The 22,524-nt window shown below is 33.0% G+C and overlaps 1 pseudogene; it reads right to left on the bottom strand.

Annotated features, from left to right (window-relative positions):
• Positions 1-3,385: 3,385 nt before the first annotated feature.
• LOC143066863 (uncharacterized) lies at positions 3,386-18,162 on the bottom strand (annotated as a pseudogene).
• Between the last annotated feature and the right edge of the window lie 4,362 nt (positions 18,163-22,524).

Here is a 22,524-nt window from a genome sequence, read left to right as displayed (position 1 = left end):
TGTTTGTCTATTGGTCTTTTTTTCTGCATTGAGGTTGTCTGTTTATTTTCCACATTTGAGTTTAAATGTCCCTCTGGTATCTTTCGCCCCTCTATTATCCATTCTGTAGAGAAAAAAACGAACTCTCATGTTCTGCCTGCTGTAGACCTTATAATAACACATGTTCTCAGAACTGAAGACCCATTAATGACTATGTTATCACTGATGTAGACCTTATGATGAATCTCATATGTTTTCCTTTCTGTAACACAAATAATAACTCTCATGGCCTGCTAACTGTTTACCTTATAGTGACTGGTATGCTCTTAATACTGCATGCCTTTTAATGACTGTCATGTTTTAATACTGTATACCTTATAATGACTGTCATGTTCTTAGTACTGCAGACCTTATAATGACTCTCTTGTGTGTTTCCTTTCTGTAACACAAATAATAACTCTCATGCTCTGCTAACAGTATACCTAATAATGACTTATGTTCTTGATACTGTAGACCATATAAAACTGTCATATTTTCACTATTTAAGACCTAATAGTGACTTTCATGTTTTCACTATTGATGAACTCATAATGAATCTTTTGATCTTACTTTAGTAGACGTAATAATGACAGTCATGTTCTCAATATCTAAGACCTTATAATGATTCTAATGTTTCACTATTGTTGACCTTATAATTACTATACTTATGTTCTCATTATTGAAGATCTTATAATGACTCTCATGATCTTAGTACTGTAGATCGTGTTATATATGATTGTCATGTTCTCACTACCGTTGACCTTATAATGACTGTCATGTTATCACTTCCGTATACCTTATAATGACTTCCACTGATGTTTGTTCAACTGATAACACTAAAGGCACCAAATTGAGGGCACCATTTGCAATCAAAATGTCCGGCCATACATTTTAAAATTTAAAAAAGTGTTTAAATTTGGACAAATTAAAGAATATTCTTCAGGAAAAAGTTAGTGTACATACGTTTTATTATAAAAACTAGACATTTAGTTATAAAAAAAAAACATATGCATTATATTATTTTAATTTGAAGTTCATATTACTTTAACAATGGAGGCAATGACTATGAAATATCTTGTCATAATATTTGTATTTTGTAAATAAAACGGACTAATATTATTATTTACAACGGATTTAAATACATATATCTTCAATAGGTTAAGGATGTATTTAGGTGAAATCAAAAAACAAATTTGGAATTTAAAATTGATACTATAAGTCAGAAGAGCATTGGTTTAGACACAAACTAAGCTAAAAGTATTGATTGGTTTTGGGGCTCCTTTTCGAATTACATGTATATAGAAATGGAAGGAAAAGGCTGACTCAGACTTTTATTTTATATTTGCATAGATATCATTTGGGTCTCAAATCGAAAGAAAAGAAATCTATAATATGCTTAAATTTTGTTAAAAGACCTTTTATGAGCTATTGAAGTCTTATATGAAAAGAAAAATGGGTGTTATGGTGCAATATATTTTACCCTGTATCGTATGAAAAAACAAAAATCTGACACAAATTCCCACATCTGACCTAAGTACATCCTTAAGCAAAGTAAGCAATAACAAGAAAGTCTCTAGAAAAAAGGTAGAATATAGAACTTTCAATATAACAGGTATTAACATATACCACACACAAGTTTAAATATCAACAAAGCATTAATGAAAGCCTTTAAAACATTAAAATAGTTGCCATAGTGATGAATATTGCTAACCGTAGATTATTCAGACCCGTTTTTTAACATTCGGAGGAACTTCAAAAACGTTCATTCTTCAATTTTAAGTTCACAAACAAGGGTATTGATGCTATAAATATAAGTTATAATCTTCACCATAAAAGATTAAAAAGCAAAATTCCTTATTACTTAATGGATCAATCTTCTCCTATAGTATCCTACTCCTACCCTGTTGCATCTAAAATGTTTAATCACAAAAAAGTGTTGCAGAATCTAAATATTGATGACCTCAAATTTAAAGCTATACCACCTGATTTTGCCTGTTCCCAATCCCTTTTCGTGTATAATCCTGCTGGCTATATAATTTCTGGAGACCTAAACATTGTCAATAACTACAAGTTGAGACAATTTTTGTCAAAGGGTCCGAAATACAGAGAGCCACAGACAATCAATTGGAAGCAGAACTTCAAACTACTAATGGATTCTGTTGAGGGTTATGCAAAAGACTGGGCAAAAAAGAGAAAAGGTTGAGGTTGACACTCTTTCGGAGTGGGTAAAATCAGTGAGGTCACTGATTTAGATAAGAGTAAGTAAGCTTAAAGGGTCAATGAGCACCAAAGCTCCTTCCATCTTTAAAGACCCTCATGTCATAGAGGAGTTGTCTTGCCTCCATGACAAATATGTTGTCGTTCCAGCTGACAAAACCTCAAACAATATTGTTTTTGTTTGCAAGAAACAATACTTTGACTGCCTGATTAAGGAACTGGGGATAAAATAACACACTTGGAAATCCTACATATACACTAAGTACGCTTACGAAGCAGGAGATCCTGGAAAACCACAAATCGGTTCTAATCTCCTTTGGTGTTAATCCAAAGGATGAAGACCAGGATCTTCCATCCTTATATTGGATTCCTAAGCTTCACAAGAATCCTTATAAAGAAAGGTATATTGCAGGTTCTTCCAAGTGTTCCACTAAACCCCTTTCTAAAGTTCTTACTGCCTTACTCACTGCAGTCAAAGAAAGACTTCAGAAATATTGCGAAATGGCATATTCAAGAAGTGGTGGTAATCAGATGTGGATACTGAAAAATTCAAAAGAGTTATTGGTGAATTTATAAACTCAATCATTAAAAAGTAAAATCACAAAAAAAAACATTGTACCTACATTAAAACCTTTAATTTTTCAACTCTTTATATCACTGTTCCACATACTAAACTTAAAGCTCGACTGAAAGAACTCGTCAGCTTTAACATAAAGGGCACTAGACGTTTTACATATCTAGTTTTGGGCTGGAATATAGCTTCCTTTGTGAAAAATCATACAGAGTCAAGGAAAAAATATACCGACGAAGATATCACTGCCATGCTGGACTTTTTAATTGACAACATATTTGTTGAATTTGGAGGTTTGGTCTTCCAACAGACTTGTGGAATCCAAATGGGTACCAATTGCGCTCCTCTACTTGTAGATTTGTTTTTATATTTCTTTGATGAAGAATTTATCCAAGGGCTAGTACAGAAAAAAGTAAAATCACAAAAATACTGAACTTAGAGGAAGATCAATTGGGAAAGTCCATAATCACATGGCAAAATCAAATAACAAAACGAAAGGAGAAAAGAAATTAGCCCAGTCTTTTAATTTCACTTTTCGGTATATTGATGATGTACTGTTTCTAAATAATAATAGATTCAGTGATCACTTACATTTAATATATCCAAGTGAATTTGAAATTAAAGATACTACCGACACAGATAAATCTGCTTCATATTTAGACTTTTTTTCTCGAAATGACTACTGATGGTAGGTTGAATACCAAAATTTATGACAAACACGATGATTTAATTTTCCTTTTGTCAACTTTCCATTTCTGTGTAGCAACAACCCAGCGACACAAGCATATGTAGTATATGTGTCTCAATTGATACGTTACTCTAGAGCTAGCTCAAAGTACGTTGATTTTGTTGAACGAGGAATACTACTTTCTCAAAAGTTGCTAATCAGGGTTATGAATCAATCAAATTAAGGTCATCACTCAAGAAATTTTACGGTCGCCATCATGAGCTGATTGGCCATTATGACAAAAGTGTGTCTGAAATCATATCTGATATTTTTCCTCAGTCATAATAACCTTCCATCATTACCGAACTGAACAAAGAAATAACACGACGTGTGCCGTATACGGTGCAGGAAATGCTCACCCTTCCGGAGCACCTGATTTCAATCCCGGTTTTTAGTGTAGTTCGTGTTGTTTCTGTAGTAGAGAATTGATAAGAAGTAGTGGATTCGTAAACGATAATCAACGAGCGACTTTAAGATGGTGGTCAGTGGATTCTTGAAAAATAATCCACCGTTAGAACAATAGACTGACGTCAGAGAAATGAGTTAATAATTATTATTTATACCTGTTGATGTAAATGTCCTTTGGTTTTGTGAGTCTTTGTTCACTCCTTGATTTTGATTGTTATTGCCTTTAAAGCATTTGATTTTTTTTTTATAAAACTTCAATTTCGAACTATTTTCTGACTGGTATGTTGATGAATCATAGCAAATTATAGCTTTGTTTTCTCTTTCATAGGCAATCTTTGAAGCTGACTGACCCTGTCCATCACATTTATTACAGTCTGCTCCTCTGTCTAACAACATTCTCAGTATTTCGGTATGGCCATATTCACAAGCCATCATTACAGGTGACTGACCATAATTATCAACTTTATTATAGTCTGCTCCTCTGTCTAACAACATCTTTACTATTTCTACATGACAATTTTCACAAGCCTTCATTAAAGGTGATTTGTCAATTTTATCACATTTATTACAGTCTGCTCCTCTGTCTAACAACATCTTTACTATTTCTATATGACCATGTTTACAAGCCTTCATTAAAGGTGATTTGTCGAATTTTATCACATTTATTACAGTCTGCTCCTCTGTCTAACAACATCTTTACTATTTCTATATGACCATGTTTACAAGCCTTTATTAAAGGTGATCTGTCAATTTTATCACATTTATTACAGTCTGCTCTTCTGTCTAACAACATCTTTACTATTTCTATATGACCATGTTTACAAGCCTTCATTAAAGGTGATTTGTCAATTTTATCACATTTATTACAGTCTGCTCCTCTGTCTAACAACATCTTTACTATATCTGTATGACCATGTTTACAAGCCTTCTTTAAAGGTGAACTGTCATCTTCATCAAATTTATTATAGTCTGCTCCTCTGTCTAACAACATCTTTACTATTTCTATATGACCATTTTCACAAGCCATCATTACAAGTGACTGACCATAATTATCACCTTTATTATAGTCTGCTCCTCTGTCTAACAACATCTTTACTATTTCTACATGACCATTTTCACAAGCCTTCATTACAGGTGACTCACCATACCTGTCACATTCATTATAGTCTGCTCCTCTGTCTAACAACATCTTTACTATTTCTATATGACCATGTTCACTAGCCTCCATTAAAGGTGAACTGTCATATTCATCACATTTGTTATAGCCTGCTCCTCTGTCTAACAACATTTTAACTATATCTGTATGACCATTTTCACAAGCCTTCATTACAGGTGTCTGACCCCTCCTCCCACATATATTAAAGTCTACTCCTCTGTCTAACAACATCTTTCCTATTTCTATATGACCATGTTGACTAGCCTTCTTTACCGGTGACTCACTAAAACTTCCATATTCATTATAGTTTGCTCCTCTGTCTAACAACATCTTTACTATTTCTATATGACCATTTTTGCAAGCCTTCATTACCGGTGACTCACTAAAACTTCCATATTCATTATAGTTTGCTCCTCTGTCTAACAACATCTTTACTATTTCTATATGACCATTTTTACAAGCCTTCATTACCGGTGACTCACCAAAACTTCCATATTCATTATAGTTTGCTCCTTTGTCTAACAACATCTTTACTATTTCTATATGACCATGTTCACTAGCCTCCATTAAAGGTGAACTGTCATCTTCATCACATTTGTTATAGTCTGCTCCTCTGTCTAACAACATCTTTACTATTTCTATATGACCATGTTCACTAGCCTCCATTAAAGGTGAACTGTCATCTTCATCACGTTTATTATAGTCTGCTCCTCTGTCTAACAACATCTTTACTATTTCTATATGACCATTTTCACAAGCCTTCATTACAGGTGACTGACCGCTCCAGTCACATTTATTATAACCTGCTCCTCTGTCTAACAACATCTTCACTAAATCTATATGACCGTTTTCACAAGCCTTCATTACCGGTGTCTGACCCCTCCAGTCACATTTATTATAGCCTGCTCCTTTGTCTAACAACATCTTTACTATTTCTATATGACCATGTTCACTAGCCTCCATTAAAGGTGAACTGTCATATTCATCACATTTGTTATAGTCTGCTCCTCTGTCTAACAACATCTTAACTATTTCTATATGACCATGTTCACTAGCCTCCATTAAAGGTGAACTGTCATATATATCACATTTGTTATAGTCTGCTCCTCTGTCTAACAACATCTTTACTATTTCTATATGACCATTTTCACAAGCCATCATTACAAGTGACTGACCATAATTATCACCTTTATTATAGTCTGCTCCTCTGTCTAACAACATCTTTACTATTTCTACATGACCATTTTCACAAGCCTTCATTACAGGTGACTCACCATACCTGTCACATTCATTATAGTCTGCTCCTCTGTCTAACAACATCTTTACTATTTCTATATGACCATGTTCACTAGCCTCCATTAAAGGTGAACTGTCATATTCATCACATTTGTTATAGCCTGCTCCTCTGTCTAACAACATCTTAACTATATCTGTATGACCATTTTCACAAGCCATCATTACAGGTGTCTGACCCCTCCTCCCACATATATTAAAGTCTACTCCTCTGTCTAACAACATCTTTCCTATTTCTATATGACCATGTTGACTAGCCTTCTTTACCGGTGACTCACTAAAACTTCCATATTCATTATAGTTTGCTCCTCTGTCTAACAACATCTTTACTATTTCTATATGACCATTTTTGCAAGCCTTCATTACCGGTGACTCACTAAAACTTCCATATTCATTATAGTTTGCTCCTCTGTCTAACAACATCTTTACTATTTCTATATGACCATTTTTAGAAGCCTTCATTACCGGTGACTCACCAAAACTTCCATATTCATTATAGTTTGCTCCTTTGTCTAACAACATCTTTACTATTTCTATATGACCATGTTCACTAGCCTCCATTAAAGGTGAACTGTCATCTTCATCACATTTGTTATAGTCTGCTCCTCTGTCTAACAACATCTTTACTATTTCTATATGACCATGTTCACTAGCCTCCATTAAAGGTGAACTGTCATCTTCATCACGTTTATTATAGTCTGCTCCTCTGTCTAACAACATCTTTACTATTTCTATATGACCATTTTCACAAGCCTTCATTACAGGTGTCTGACCGCTCCAGTCACATTTATTATAACCTGCTCCTCTGTCTAACAACATCTTCACTAAATCTATATGACCGTTTTCACAAGCCTTCATTACAGGTGTCTGACCCCTCCAGTCACATTTATTATAGCCTGCTCCTTTGTCTAACAACATCTTTACTATTTCTATATGACCATGTTCACTAGCCTCCATTAAAGGTGAACTGTCATATTCATCACATTTGTTATAGTCTGCTCCTCTGTCTAACAACATCTTAACTATTTCTATATGACCATGTTCACTAGCCTCCATTAAAGGTGAACTGTCATATATATCACATTTGTTATAGTCTGCTCCTCTGTCTAACAACATCTTAACTATTTCTATATGACCATTTTCACAAGCCTTCATTACAGGTGACTCACCATACCTGTCACATTTATTATAGTCTGCTCCTCTGTCTAACAACATCTTTACTATTTCTATATGACCATGTTCACTAGCCTCCATTAAAGGTGAACTGTCATATTCATCACATTTGTTATAGTCTGCTCCTCTGTCTAACAACATCTTAACTATATCTGTATAACCATTTTCACAAGCCTTCAATACAGGTGACTCACCATACCTGTTGTATTTATCACAGTCTGCTCCTCTGTCTAACAACATTTTCACTATTTCTGTATGACCATGTTTACAAGCCTTCATTAAAGGTGATGAACCAGCACTATTACATTTGTCATAGTCTGCTCCTCTGTCTAACAACATCTTAACTATTTCGGTATGACCATGTTGACAAGCGGTTATTACAGGTGACTCCTTATATTTGTCACATTTATTACAGTCTAATCCTCTGTCTAACAACCACTTGACAAATGACACATCACCTAAATAACAACAATGTAATAAAGAAGTTTCATAGGTATAATCATCCTTTTCATCATCATCATCATCATCATCATCATCATCATCATCATCATCATCATCATCATCATCATCATCATCATCATCATCATCATCAAATATATACGAATAACGGTATTCATGTTCATCACAGATATTTGCCAGTTTTGTCTGGTGGGATACATCTAGTGTTTTCAAATAGCAGAGCAATTTCTGCCTGAACTGAGGTATATTCATATTGATGTTACTAAATACATCTTGTAATTTTCCATTTGACCAGTCATCAATCATTCTCTGTATGTACATCTGATGATATTTTGCAGGTACTACAGTAATAAACGGATCCATGTTATCTTTTGTTTCTAATACAAATCGTTCCTTGATTAAACCACTGTCTGCATTCCTTATCAAGCAATATGTTATGTGTTTACCATATATCTTAGCAAGAAAGTCAAATATCTTATCATGTACAATTTTGTATACATTGTTTTCTTTCTTTATAAATGTATGTGTAAGTGAGTCAAGTTCATCTTGTAATACAAGTCGTGATGTTCCCCTGTCTAATCTGCTTGCCTCACATGTGTTCTCTATAAAAGCCCTAGTTTGTTCATTCAACTTTTCTGTTAACATTTCTTCCTTTAATTTGTTGTTAAACATGACACACAAAGCCAAAGCACAGTATTTAGCGTGATGCCCTTTCTTTAGAAAGTTATCAATCTCTGCTTCATAAATTGAAAATGGATTTTGAAAGAAATCTGTAATAATAAGTTCTGGATTATCATCATGGTACAATTTACATAAAAGAGGAAAACAGTCATACATATCATAAAAGTCACTTATCTCAGAGGCTTTTGTATTGAGATACAACTTAGCTATTAATTCTTTTTCTTGTTTTGACAAGCAAATCTTTTTAGATAACATGTTACATACACATGACTTAAAAACTGTCAAAGAATCAAACTTTTCGTCTTGGTATACTTGTAACCGACATGCTGCAAGTATTTTTGTTTGTTTTTTTTCAAGATTTTGTCTTATATCTTTTAATATTGGTTCCCAACATTTAATGTCACTCTGGTCTAGCGAAAAGTTTCCACATAAATCATCAACAACAAACAATGTTTTCTTATTTGGATTGCAAAACCTCAGAATGTCACCTGGCTCTGTGACCACAAGTACATCATATTCTTCTCCCATTTTTAAAGCTACATGTCTCAGTGTTGCTGTCTTCCCTACACCAGAATTAGCTGTTATAGTTACACAGCTGTTTTCCTTTATACATTTGAAAATATGCTCTGCAGCTCTTGTGTTAACAAACATCTTATCATCACTGTCCTTCCAGGTTTTGAGTAATTGTTCATTTTTTGCTGAAATAAAAATAGATTAATCAATCACCTCTGTACAATACATGATCAATATAAGTCATTTGTTTGTTTACAGTTTTAAGGGTTTAACAGATCTGTCATTATCAATGGTGCACTTTGTTGAAACTCACAAATCTCATTTTTATTCTTGGAATATATTGTTGTTAATTAGTTTTTATTTCTTTTCAAATTTCTTCTTGGAATTTCTGTAATATGCATTTAGTAAGCATCAGTTTTCCCAACGACTGAACAGTGACAATATATTTGTAATAGGTTTAAATAAATGCTTCTCATGACACAGCTTATTTGAAATAGGATATTAACCTATTATGGTCCAATAATTGCAATTTCTAAATATATGGTTAGATTCAGCATATCACAAAAAAACAAAAAGTCAATATTTTATGAAATCAAACAAAGTTTCAGCTTGGATCCTTTGGACCTCAATGTGCAACAATTTGATAACAGAGCACAAAATCCAACATATAAATAATTAAATTCAGCATACATTTAATTTTTGTGTTGAAATCAAACAAAGTTTAATTTTAGACACCAATTTGTTCCAATTAGAAAACTGGGCCAATATCAAAATAGATAAATACATGCTTATTTTTCAGCATACGAAAAAAACAAGGTTTTAATTTTTGGTAAAATCAATTTCGGACTTTCTGATCTTAATGTTAACTTCATAGAAAATATGGTTGCCTATTGTAACTGGTTCCTATCAAACCAACTTTAGCAGAAAACTTAACAACTTTTCACCCTGTTGTCGTTTCAAGAAAAGCAATACCTATGTTGATACTCTTGATTTTCTTCACAGACAAGATAAAAATCTAAACACGGTAAGAATCAGCACATCCAAAGAACTCCAATAATTCCATTTTTTCTCAAATCTAGCAAAGTTTAATTTTGAACCCATTCGACCTCAAGTTTGACCAATTTTTAAAATGGGGCAACAGCAACAATCTAAATACAGCTAGATTCGGCATATTAAAGAACACCAAAAATTCAAGACTTTGAAATAAATCACATTGAAATAGGTACCCGTAAGCATAATTCCTAGACGGTAAGGACAATAACCACACAAATCAATCCTACACGTCCATTTTGGAATGGAACATTGTGGTACATTTTTATAGATTTGAATACATAAGTTATACTCAAGTAACTGCTCTGAAACAAGATGAATGCTTTCGTCACCCTTTTTGTCCCTAATTTCCAACACAGCTAGGGCATAAACCCCAAAATAAATACCAATCTTTATTCGTAGTATGAAAGCTTGTGGTACAATTCCTCAAAAATCCATACACTTTTAGACTTCAGATATTGTCAGGAAGCAAAATAGCTCAACGACGAAAACATGGTCATATCATTATACGGCTGTTCTGAGTTTTCATTCATCAGAACTAAGATATCAATATAATTAACAACTTACATATTTCTTATTGATTCAAAATCAAATATTGTTTTTGTATTACTATATTATTATTACATACAAAATCAATATTGACCGGTTCATTCTTTTGGTATAAGTATCAGAGCTTATCAACAAAACTTATGTGGATTACTGATCCATGAACTAAGGTAAAGGTTATGAGAAGGCTGTCTAAAGGACATGTATACCTTGTAAAGATTTTGGTAGTATACTGATTGATTTATTTGTCTTAGAAACTTTTGTTTTGTATAAGATGTTATTAGATTTGAACTAGCATTAAGTAAATGCAAGTACTCTCAGATCTGTACATTGTGTCTTTTGTGTTTTTGTTAGCCATTTGAAACAACTTTTTCTGAAAGACTGTTGATTAACTGACACGATTAAGATATTTCAATATTGTATTATTCAGTACTTCATTTGTGTTGTTATTAATACATTATTTATAATTAAAACATGTATAAATATGCATTTTTGCGCTTGTCCCAAGTCAGGACCCCTGGCCTTTGTTAGTCTTGTATGACTTTAAATCATTTTAGTTTTTTTGTGTATAATTCAGAGTTAAGTATGACGTCCATTATCACTGAACTAGTATAGATATTAGTTAAGGGACCAGCTGAAGGACGTTTTCTCGCTGCATTGAAGACCTATTGGTGACCTTCTGTTGTTGTCTGTTCTATGGTAAATGCCGTCTCTTTGAAACATTCCCCATTTCCATTCTCAATTTTATTACTATCCAATTTAAATCCTGTATGGTCATATATCCAGTCAATATCTATTATTAGCTTTCGTCTGTGTAATATGTCTAGGACGCATCATTTTTCGGTCTTTGAGAGGGCTTTTATAAATTTTGACTACTCTCAGATTAGTAATACTGTGTCTTCTGCCAATTTGTATTTGTGGATAATACCAATACAATGAATCAATTCATTTTCAAATATTTGTTTACAGTTTGTGCTTACTTTGTAATATTAAAAGATGTTGAAGGTTAGGTTGTGACATAAAACTTGCTAACAAGTATATATATATCTGAAAATTTAACTGAACAACCAGAGGGTGAAAATTATGTTAACATAAGGCAGCAACCATGCAAAAAGTCGAAAACAATTTTTTCTTTTAATTCAAACACTACATATAGTGGCAGCTGAGGGTGAAAAAAAACAAATTACTTTTTTCTCCAAAAACTGGAAACAAATTTTTTTTTCTTAAAAAAAACCAATAGCCTATTATAAAGGTATAAACAGTCTCAAAAAGCTGACGCAATATAAACTGAACTGCCTGATTTGACATTATGATTAATTTAAAAATAAAAAGGTTTCTACCTCTTACCAACCAAAAATCCCACAAAATATATTGAGAAGATGTACCCCAAGTCCCTTCAGACTGTTTACCTCTTATATTCCATGGTACAGTATCATTCTGTGAAGTTTTTATTGTTTCCATTTCTTGTGTTACTTTCCTATGGTCATCCTGTAATATCTCATGGGATTTCTTCACTTCAGCATGGTGTTTTTGCAGTAATTCATGCGATATTATCAAACTTTTAAATGATTCTTTTAGTTCCCGGATTTCATTATTGGAATGTTTGATGTCTATCATTATTTCTTGGTTAGTTTGATCTAATGGTTTGGTTTTCAGATGATCACACTCCTGCTTCATTTGCTGCCCACCCAATCTATCAACAGCCTGCAAAATAAAGGATGACACGTGTTACTGTAAATGACTACAATAAAACTGATTATCAAAACTTGTAGGTTCAAAAATGGGTCTGCATAATTCTTGCATTACTCCGAAACAATAACAAACCAGTAATATATGGCATATCTTAAACATAAATGCAAAAGGTAAATGATAGAGACTTAGTGTCTATTGATTAAAAGTCCATGGTAAAAATGAGGTCAAGGTCAAATTCTTATATCTATTTTAAACTTTTGAGCATGGAAATGAAGTGTTAAGTCAGTGAATACAACAGTAAAAGTGCTGACAAAAGATGTTAGTTCTTAATATGCATAACTCAAGATCAGTTAGAATGAAAAAGTGAGCAATCCAGCAAAACATTGAAAGTGACACCACAAATATAACTAGAGGCTCTCAAGAGCCTGTGTCGCTCACCTTGGTATATGTGCATATTAAACAATAGAGACAGATAAATTCATGACAAAATTGTGTTTTGGTGATCGTGATGTGTTTGTAGATCTAACTTTACTGAACATTCTTGTTGCTACAATTATCTCTATCTATAATGAACTTGGCCCAGTAATTACAGTGAAAAATATTTAATAAAAATTTACAAAAAATTATGAAAATTGTTAAAAAATGAATATTATGGGCAATAACTCCTAAAGGGGTCAATTGACAATTTTGGTAATGTTTGACTTATTTGTAGATCTTACTTTGCTGAACATTATTGCTGTTTTACAGTTTATCTCTATCTATAATAATATTCAAGATAATAACCAAAAACTGCAAAATATCCTTGAAATTACTAATTCTGGGGCAGTAACCCACCAACGGTTTGTCTGTTTGTCTGAAAATTTCAGAGCAGATAGAACTTGACCTGATAAACAATTTAGCCCATGTTCGATTTGCTCTTAATGCTTTGGTTTAAGAGCTATAAGCCAAAATCTACATTTTATCCCCTCTGTTCTATTTTTAGCCATGGCGGCCATCTTGGTTGGTTGGCAAGGTCAAGCCACTCATTTTTTAAACTAGATACCCCATTCATGATTGTTGCTAAGTTTTGTTAAATTTGGCCTGGTAGTTTCAGAGAAGAAGAGTACATAAATTTAAGAAAAATGGTTTAAAATTGACAATAAAGGGCAATAACTCCTAAAGGGGTCAACTGACAATTTTGGTCATGATGACTTATTTGTAGATCTTACTTTGTTGAACATTATTGCTGTTTTACAGTTTATCTCTATCTATAATAATATTCAAGATAATAACCAAAAACTGCAAAATATCCTTGAAATTACTAATTCTGGGGCAGTAACCCACCAACGGTTTGTCTGTTTGTCTGAAAATTTCAGAGCAGATAGAACTTGACCTGATAAACAATTTAGCCCATGTTCGATTTGCTCTTAATGCTTTGGTTTAAGAGCTATAAGCCAAAATCTACATTTTATCCCCTCTGTTCTATTTTTAGCCATGGCGGCCATCTTGGTTGGTTGGCAAGGTCAAGCCACTCATTTTTTAAACTAGATACCCCATTCATGATTGTTGCTAAGTTTTGTTAAATTTGGCCTGGTAGTTTCAGAGAAGAAGAGTACATAAATTTAAGAAAAATGGTTTAAAATTGACAATAAAGGGCAATAACTCCTAAAGGGGTCAACTGACAATTTTGGTCATGATGACTTATTTGTAGATCTTACTTTGTTGAACAGTATTGCTGTTTACAGTTTATCTCTATCTATGATAATATTCAAGATAATAACCAAAAACTGCAAAATTTCCTTAAAATTACCAATTTAGGGGCAGCAACCTAACAACGGAATGTCCGATTCATATGAAAATTTCAGGGCAGATAGACATGACCTGATAAACGATTTTATCGCGTCAGATTTGGTATAAATGCTTTGGTTTTTGAGTTATAAGCCATAACTGCATTTTATCCCTATGTTCTATTTTTAGCCATCGCGGCCATCTTGGTTAGTTGATCAGGTCACTGGACACAGTTTTTAAACTAGATACCCCAATGATGATTGTGGCCAAGTTTGGTTAAATTTGGCTGAGGAGTTTCAGAGAAGAAGATTTTTTTTTATTAAAGTTTACGGACGCCGGACGCCGCACGACAAGTGATGAGAAAAGCTCACTTGACCTTTCAGGTCAGGTGAGCTAAAAATTCAAAACTGTCTAGGGTTATAGGGAGGGTTGGGATCTGGCTAACATAACGTTTAGCCCCACCACTTTCTGTATGTATGTGCCTGTCCCAAGTCAGGACCCTGTTATTCAGTGGTTGTCATTTGTTGCTGTGATACATATTTTTTTTTCTTTTGAATTGTTTTACATTTGTGATTTTGAGATCTATTATAGCTGAATATTTGGTAGGGTATTTGTTCATTGTTGAAGACCGAACGGTGACCTGTAGCTGTTAATTTCTGTGTCATTTGGTCTTTAGTGGAGAGTTGTCTCATTTGCAATCATACCACATCTTCATATTGATATCAGATATGTCAAATGTTTTTTTGTCACATTGACTTATCTAGGTTTTTATAGATAGTTCTTATGTTGTACTGTTATACCACTGTCCCAGGTAAGGTCGAGGGTGGGGAACCCGCTAACATGTTACACCCCATCACATTCTCCATGTATGTGCCTGTCCCAAGTCAGGAGCCTGTAATTCAGTGGTAGTCGTTTGTTTTTATGTGTTACATATTTGTTATTTTCTTATCCCAGGCATAGATTACCTTAGCCGTAATTGGCAAAACCTTTTGGAATTTTGGATCATCAATGCTCTTCAACTTTGCACTTGTTTGGCTTTATAAATATTTTGATATGAGCGTCACTGGCAGGCGCCACAAAAATCAAAATCATATATTTTCTATAAAATAAATTTAATAAGTGTGTTTAAGGCAAATTAGTTCTATTTGGTTTCTTGTAATTTGGTTTCAAATATCTACTGACAGGTGACCTACAATTAGTTAAATGAACCTTGATATAGATACTTACACAAGTTATATCATTCCAAGCAGTATTGAAGAATCCTGTGTCTAGTTTGCCATCATCCAGATGAGCCAGGTAATTCCTGTAGTGTTTTATCCTTGCTAAGTCTGCAGCTGGTGTGGTTTCTATTGCAGAAGGGAGACGGTCAAATCCACAATGAGGAGTCAAATTCCTCAGTAACAGTATCATCAAAGTTACGTCGAATGTTTTAGAATCTGGAACATCTAGAAAATACATTATATAATAAAGATTATAAAAGTAAAAGCAAATAGCAAGTTTGTTTATTAATACATTTTTAGCCAAATCAATACTTGGAAATATTCTTACCTAAAAATTGTATAGTAAGTCCATAAAGTTCATTGATTACAATTGAAAACCAGATGCTCCGCAGGGCGCAGTTTTATACGACCGCAGATTTCGAACCCTGAACATTGGGGCAAGTATTGACACAACATTCAAGCTTGATACAGCTCTGAATTTGGATTGTGATTAAATAGTGACACAACACAGGTTTTTGACACATAATGAATGTGGTCTAAGAACTTAAACTTAAAAACTTTAAATTTTAAATTGGACATTACCTATTATGGTCCAATATCCAAAATCTAAATATATGGTTAGATTCAGCATATCAAAGAACCTCAAGAATTCAATTTTTGATGAAATCAAATAAAGTTCAATTTTGGATCCTTTAGACCTCAGTGTGGACCAATCTGATAACCGGGCCCAAACATCAAAAATCTAAATACATGGTTAGATTTAGGATCATTTAGCATATATCGAAGAACTATATATATACAATTTTTGTTCAAATCAAACAAAGTTTAATTTTGGACCGCAATTTGGACCAACTTGAAAACTGGGCCTATAATCAAAAATCTAATTACAGGTTTAGATTCAGCATATCAAAGAAACCCAAGGATTCAATTTTTGTTGATATCAAACAAAGTTTAATTTTGGACCACGATTTGGACCAACTTGAAAACTGGGCCCATAATAAGAATTATAATTGTACATGTTTAGATTCAGCATATCAAAGAACCCCAAGGATTCAACTTTTGTTGAAATCAAACAAAGTTTAATTTTGGACCACGATTTGGACCAACTTGAAAACTGGGCCCATAATAAAAAATCTTAGTACATGTTTAGATTCAGCATATCAAAAAACACCAAGAATTTAATTTTTGCTGAAATTGAAAACTGGGCCAATAATCAAAATTCTAAGTACATGTTTAGATTCAGCTTATCAAAGAACCCCAAGAATTCATAGTTTAATTTTGGACCCTTTGGACCATAATGTAGACCAATTTGAAAATGGGACCAAAAATTAAGAATCTACATACACTGTTAGATTCGGCATATCAAGGAACCCCAATTATCAATTTTTTGGTTATTGAAATTTTACATACTTGACTTTGTCCATGACATCACAATATTAGCACTCATTTTGAATTTTATATTTCATTACTTTCTTGCATCGGATAGGAAACATATAGAGAGCAGGCGTCGACTAAGAAAAAACTTTTCGCATAATCTTTAATCTTTAATGGCATTTTACATATCTTGCACAAATATTTAGTTTGTCAACCCTGTACACTTTGTTTCCATAGATGCATTTATTTGGTTGAAATCTGTACGATTTTGTAAAATTTTGCCCTATTTGGGATGTAAAATTCATCACTCCAGAATAAAACTTTTTCAAAAAAACTTCTATTTAGTTTACTCATATATCATGTATATCATGTATATCTTTTTTGTCAACTTAAACATAGCGTTAACTCTAGAAATGTAAAAATGACACCACCAAAATTCAAACATGCTTTGTGTTTTTAAGTTATAAGCATTGTGTCTAAATTGTCTGTCATTTTGTTGAGACAAACTGAAATTAGAGAACAGAAACTCAAAATTCAGCAATAACTCTAACTAAATAGTAAGAGTGATGCCACTAAAATTCAATCTTGATCTGCATTTTGTTGTTCTTAGCTTTGTGCAAAATTTTAATAGCATTTGGTTGAGGCAAACTAAGGTTAGAGAGGGTAAAGGGGCATAAATTTAGAACTATAAAAGGGATGCCAGCTCAAATAAAAACTGAGCTATTTTGTTGTGGTAATAAGCATTTTGTTTAAATTTCATTTGGTTCAGGCTAACTAAAGTTAGAGTACTGAAACCAATTTCGGGATGTGAGAAGGGACGGATGAAAGGAAGGACATACATGTACAGACTGACATGGAAAGTCAACGGTATACCAAAATGCGTTCTGAAATTGGGCGTATATAAAAACTGATACTAGAAAAAGGATATTTAAATTATCTCCAATAACAAATATTTTGGAACAGAAGGTTTGGCTATGAACAATATATATAAACATCATGTAAAGCACAGTTTTGTGTATACTTTTTTGGAATCTAGGAAAGGGAAACATTGTATTATGAAATAAAACTTTCTGTACTCACCGGGAAATCTAGGACACAGAAGGTTCCACTGTGATTGGTTGATTCTATGCTTCATTTTTAAGTCAAACAATTTGTTATACTCCTTTTTTATTGTCGCTTCTAAACATGCTGGAGCAAATTCACTATCAAAGAAAGTTCTTGCTGCACGAGGAGAAATTCCAGTTAATAACAAACTCATTCGAACATAGTTTTCCTCCTCTACAGAAAGAGATGCCATAGTAAAGACTTCTTTATTCCTTTACTAATTTTAGACAGAATTCTCTCAAGCAAAATATATTTATTCTAATTGTCAAATCATAGTTATTCACTATATATATGACAATAATTTATGACATTCAAGTTGGATTTAATCTTGGTTGTTGCCACTCTGATGAAGAAAACCACTTGGAAATCTGGTTTATTTACCATGTATTTACTGAAAAATAAGTTATACATGAATTTTAATGTCTGCATGAACTGGTCAATTGGATGCTTTCTGGTATAATTCATGTATATACTGATATTTTAGTGTATTTTGCATATATAACATGTATAACAACGTAAGTAATTTTTCAAAACCCAGTAAAAGACTTCAAGTTCATGAAAATTATTATTTTCAGGGCAGTAGGAATAACAATTGATTGTTCAGTTATATTTGACTCATTCTAACATTATAAAGCATGCATAGTTTTCTTCCTCTACAGAAAGAGATGCAATATTTAAGTCTCCTTTGTTCCTTTGCTAATTTTAAACAGAATTCTATCAAGCAAAAGATCTTTACTACAATTTCTAAATCATTGTTATTTGCTATGTGACACTATTACATGGCAATCAGGTTTGCTTAAATCTTTAGTGTTATGAAGAAAATACTATGATATCTGGTATATTTACTGCAAAATAAGATATAAATGAAACAAAAAGTCTGAACAGGTCAATTGGATGCTTGTTGACCAGTATAATATTTGTCATGTTTGTACTGATTTTTTTAAATCTCCTTTATCATGTGTATGTGCATTTTGTTTATTAAAAAGTAGATAATATCTAATAAATCGCTTCGCCAAGCGCAGCTGGATATGACAACCAAGGTCCAACCCTGAACAGTTGGGGCTAAAATGGACACAGTATTCATACTTGATACAGGTCTGAATTTGGATTGGTATTAAGTATTTGACACATAATACGTTTCTTAAACAGAATAACTGCATTTAAAGAACTTGAATTGGTCATGTGATTTGAATTGATAGTTATTTTTTTGCTTTTGTGCAAAACACTTTGCTGTTGCAAATTGCCCCCCCCCTTTTTTCCCTTTTTTCTGCAAAAAAAAAAAAATATTAATAGAAGAAATTTTTTTAATTTCTGGAATCTTGAGAACATATTGTCCCTCCACCTTTTTTCCAAAAAAATAATCTTTCCCGATATGGTCATAATCTCAATTCAAATTTTGCAATAATAACCCGACATTTAAATACATCATAAAAGTCTTAAAATAGAAACTGACATTCATAATCATGGCTAAAATCAAATTACACTGCTTTTAAATTATGTTTTGTACTTTAGTAATTGTCCATTAACAAGGACCCTAATTCAAATTCATGGATTTCAGAGATCCATACACCATTCCACGAGTTATTGTCTGGAAACTAAATAAAATGCTTATTTGGGTCCCTTTTTGACCCATAATTCCTAAACTGTCCGGACCGTAACATCAAAATCAATCCCAACCTTTCATTTGTGGTAATCAATGGTAATAGACCTTGTGTTTAAATTTCATAGATTTCTATTTATTGATATCAAAATTATTGTGCGAAAACCAAATTTCTTCGGGCCACGACGACGACATGATACCAATATAAGACCATTTTTGCAGTCGATGAACTTTAAAGTTCATGAAAATTTTCTTTTAATAGACAATAACTCCTATAATTATTTCTGGTAGATCTTAAGATTATAAACAAACCATCAAATGTTTTTCTCATTGTTCATTGTTGTTAAAGACTGTATGGTGACCTACATGTATAGGTACTAGCTTCTAAGTAATTTGGTCTCTGGTGGAAAGTTGAATTGTCTCAGTGGCAATCACACCACGCCTTAATTCTTTTTATATGATATGACACCTGCATTAACTCCTTCTCTGACATTGTGACATTACTAATAATGTCTGAACACGTGTCAAAGCTATGAAACAAGAATTGGATGGACTGAGCAGAATGATATAAGCAAAGGGAAGGATGATTATAAATATGTTTGACTTACCATTGGCAGTTTCCTTTTAACAGTTAATGATTAAATCACCAATTTTTAAAGAGGGACGAAAGATACCAAAGGGACAGTCAAACTCATAAATCTAAAACAAACTGACAACGCCATGGCTAAAAATGAAAAAGACAAACAGAAAAACAGAAAAACAATAGTACACATGACACAACATAGAAAACTAAAGAATAAACAACACGAACCCCACCAAAAACTAGGGGTGATCTCAGGTGGTCCGGAAGGGTAAGCAGATCCTGCTCCACATGTGGCACCCGTCGTGTTGCTTATGTGATTACAAATCCGGTAAATAGTCTAATTCGGTAGGTCACATTCATGAAAGGGAAGGGGATTGTAGTTACGACGCAAAGAACATATCCGATATCATTTGTGAAACGGTTATTCCATAACGGTCAACCAACTCGTGATGGCGTCCGTAAAATTTACGAAGGGATGATTTCAACTTCACCATTTGGAACTCTTGGTTTAACATGCAAACTTAGTAAATTGCTCAAAGTCAATAAACCATGACTTAGGGTCCAGGCCAAATATTTAAATAAAACTGAGATGTGCCAATGACGATAATGGTTACTCTGAAACTTACCCCTAATCACACACTAATACATTGTTGGAACCATCGTCGCCATCAGAAACAGCATATATATTAAGGTCTTGCCTTCACAACTTTGTCAAAGTTCATCCATGTCACATATTCAGGTGCCTGCCAAAAAAGTTAGAAATATTGTTAGTGGTAGGTTGTACTGTGCTGTGATAAAGGGCATGAAGCGAATTTCTGTTTTACCGATTATAATATCAGGTAGTAATTAATGCACATATCACAAGTCATGCAAGTAGTTCTTATATAAATCAAACTGATTTAAGCAGAAAACCTAACATTTTAACATGGTTAACTCAGTCACTGGAACAAGACGAGAGGGCAGACTAAAATTAGTTGTCAAACTTATATGTACTGATAGCTAGTATTACAACTTTATAAATAAACAGCTGCGCCATGAGCATATGAAATGCCCGTCGTTTTGTGTGTAAAGTTTTGTGCAATAATCATTTATAGTTTCTGAGATACGGCGGGACATGTGAAAATCCTCCTTTTTCACAAAAAACTCAATAACTCTAAAATAAAACTTTGAATCATCACCAAAAGATATACAGATCTTTGGATAAATATAACTAAGAAGTGTTTTAAGTTTAAAGCAAATATCATGACTTTTTTAGAAACGGCGCGACATGTGAAAATAACACACCCCTGTTTCAGTTACAAAGTCCTGTAACTCAGAAAGATTTAATCTTATTTAAAAAAAAAATAGTATACAGATCGTTTGACCATCATACATGTCATAAGTAACAACAATGTTAAGTTTCATGAAATTTGGATAAGTCGATCTCAAGTTATGGTGCGACATGTTATGCCGGACAGACATACATACAGACAGACAGAAAAACAGATACAGACGGATGCCGGACATTTGTATACCATAATACGTTCCGTCATAATTGACATCGATGTCGCAAAATGGCTGAAAAATTCATTTTTCGCAGAAGATAAATATGATCGTTTAATGTACATTAATTGTTTCCATATTTTCATTTAGTCAAAAATAAATTACATGAGAAATCTGTTTTTCTAGTGGTTATGCTGCCCATTTTTTTTTAATGTTGAACCGCTTATCTTTAGAATTTTTCAGCATTGCAACCCCCTCTTTTTGGACAAGAAGGGAGCTTCCTTTTGATTTTTATGAGAAGTATGAATTATAATGCCCTGCATATTTTTAATTGTAATCTCTGACTTGCCTTGTTATTTTTTACAAATCCATTCTCATGATCTTAGATTATTTTCATTTGTTCATATCCTACTCTTTTTTTTATAGATTTTCATCCTTCCTTTTTTTCCCAGTTGTTCATTCATGTTCTTTCTGAATTTTTTAATCAAGAAAATCAAATGGTAGCCTCCTAATTCTTGGTTAGGGTTGAATCTCATCTTTTTAAGTGACCTTCTATAAAACTAATCTGCATTATAAACTAACTTGAATAATGGACATTGAAAGGGTGAAATAAAGCTGGTGGAATAATATAGAAAACTATTAATCTTTTTTTGCAATCACTTAATTTTTTGTATACTTATATATATATTGATGTACAAAAAAGACTTGTAACATCAAAAAAATCATTTGGGTTAAAGATACATTAAAACTATTAAAGATAGTGAGTGCTTAATTGAAAAGGGTCAAACACAGCTCATGGGGGCTGAGGTCAGGTAATAGAAACAAAATGACTCTTAGTCAATCGCTTAATTCTCTAAAGCTTACAAGTAAAAAGTAATAACAATCATTTC

This window comes from Mytilus galloprovincialis, chromosome 3 (assembly GCF_965363235.1).
Source record: "Mytilus galloprovincialis chromosome 3, xbMytGall1.hap1.1, whole genome shotgun sequence".
NCBI classification, from domain to species: domain Eukaryota; kingdom Metazoa; phylum Mollusca; class Bivalvia; order Mytilida; family Mytilidae; genus Mytilus; species Mytilus galloprovincialis.
The sequence above is the reverse complement of the archived record's forward strand: the minus strand, read 5'-3'. Positions and strand labels throughout refer to the sequence as shown.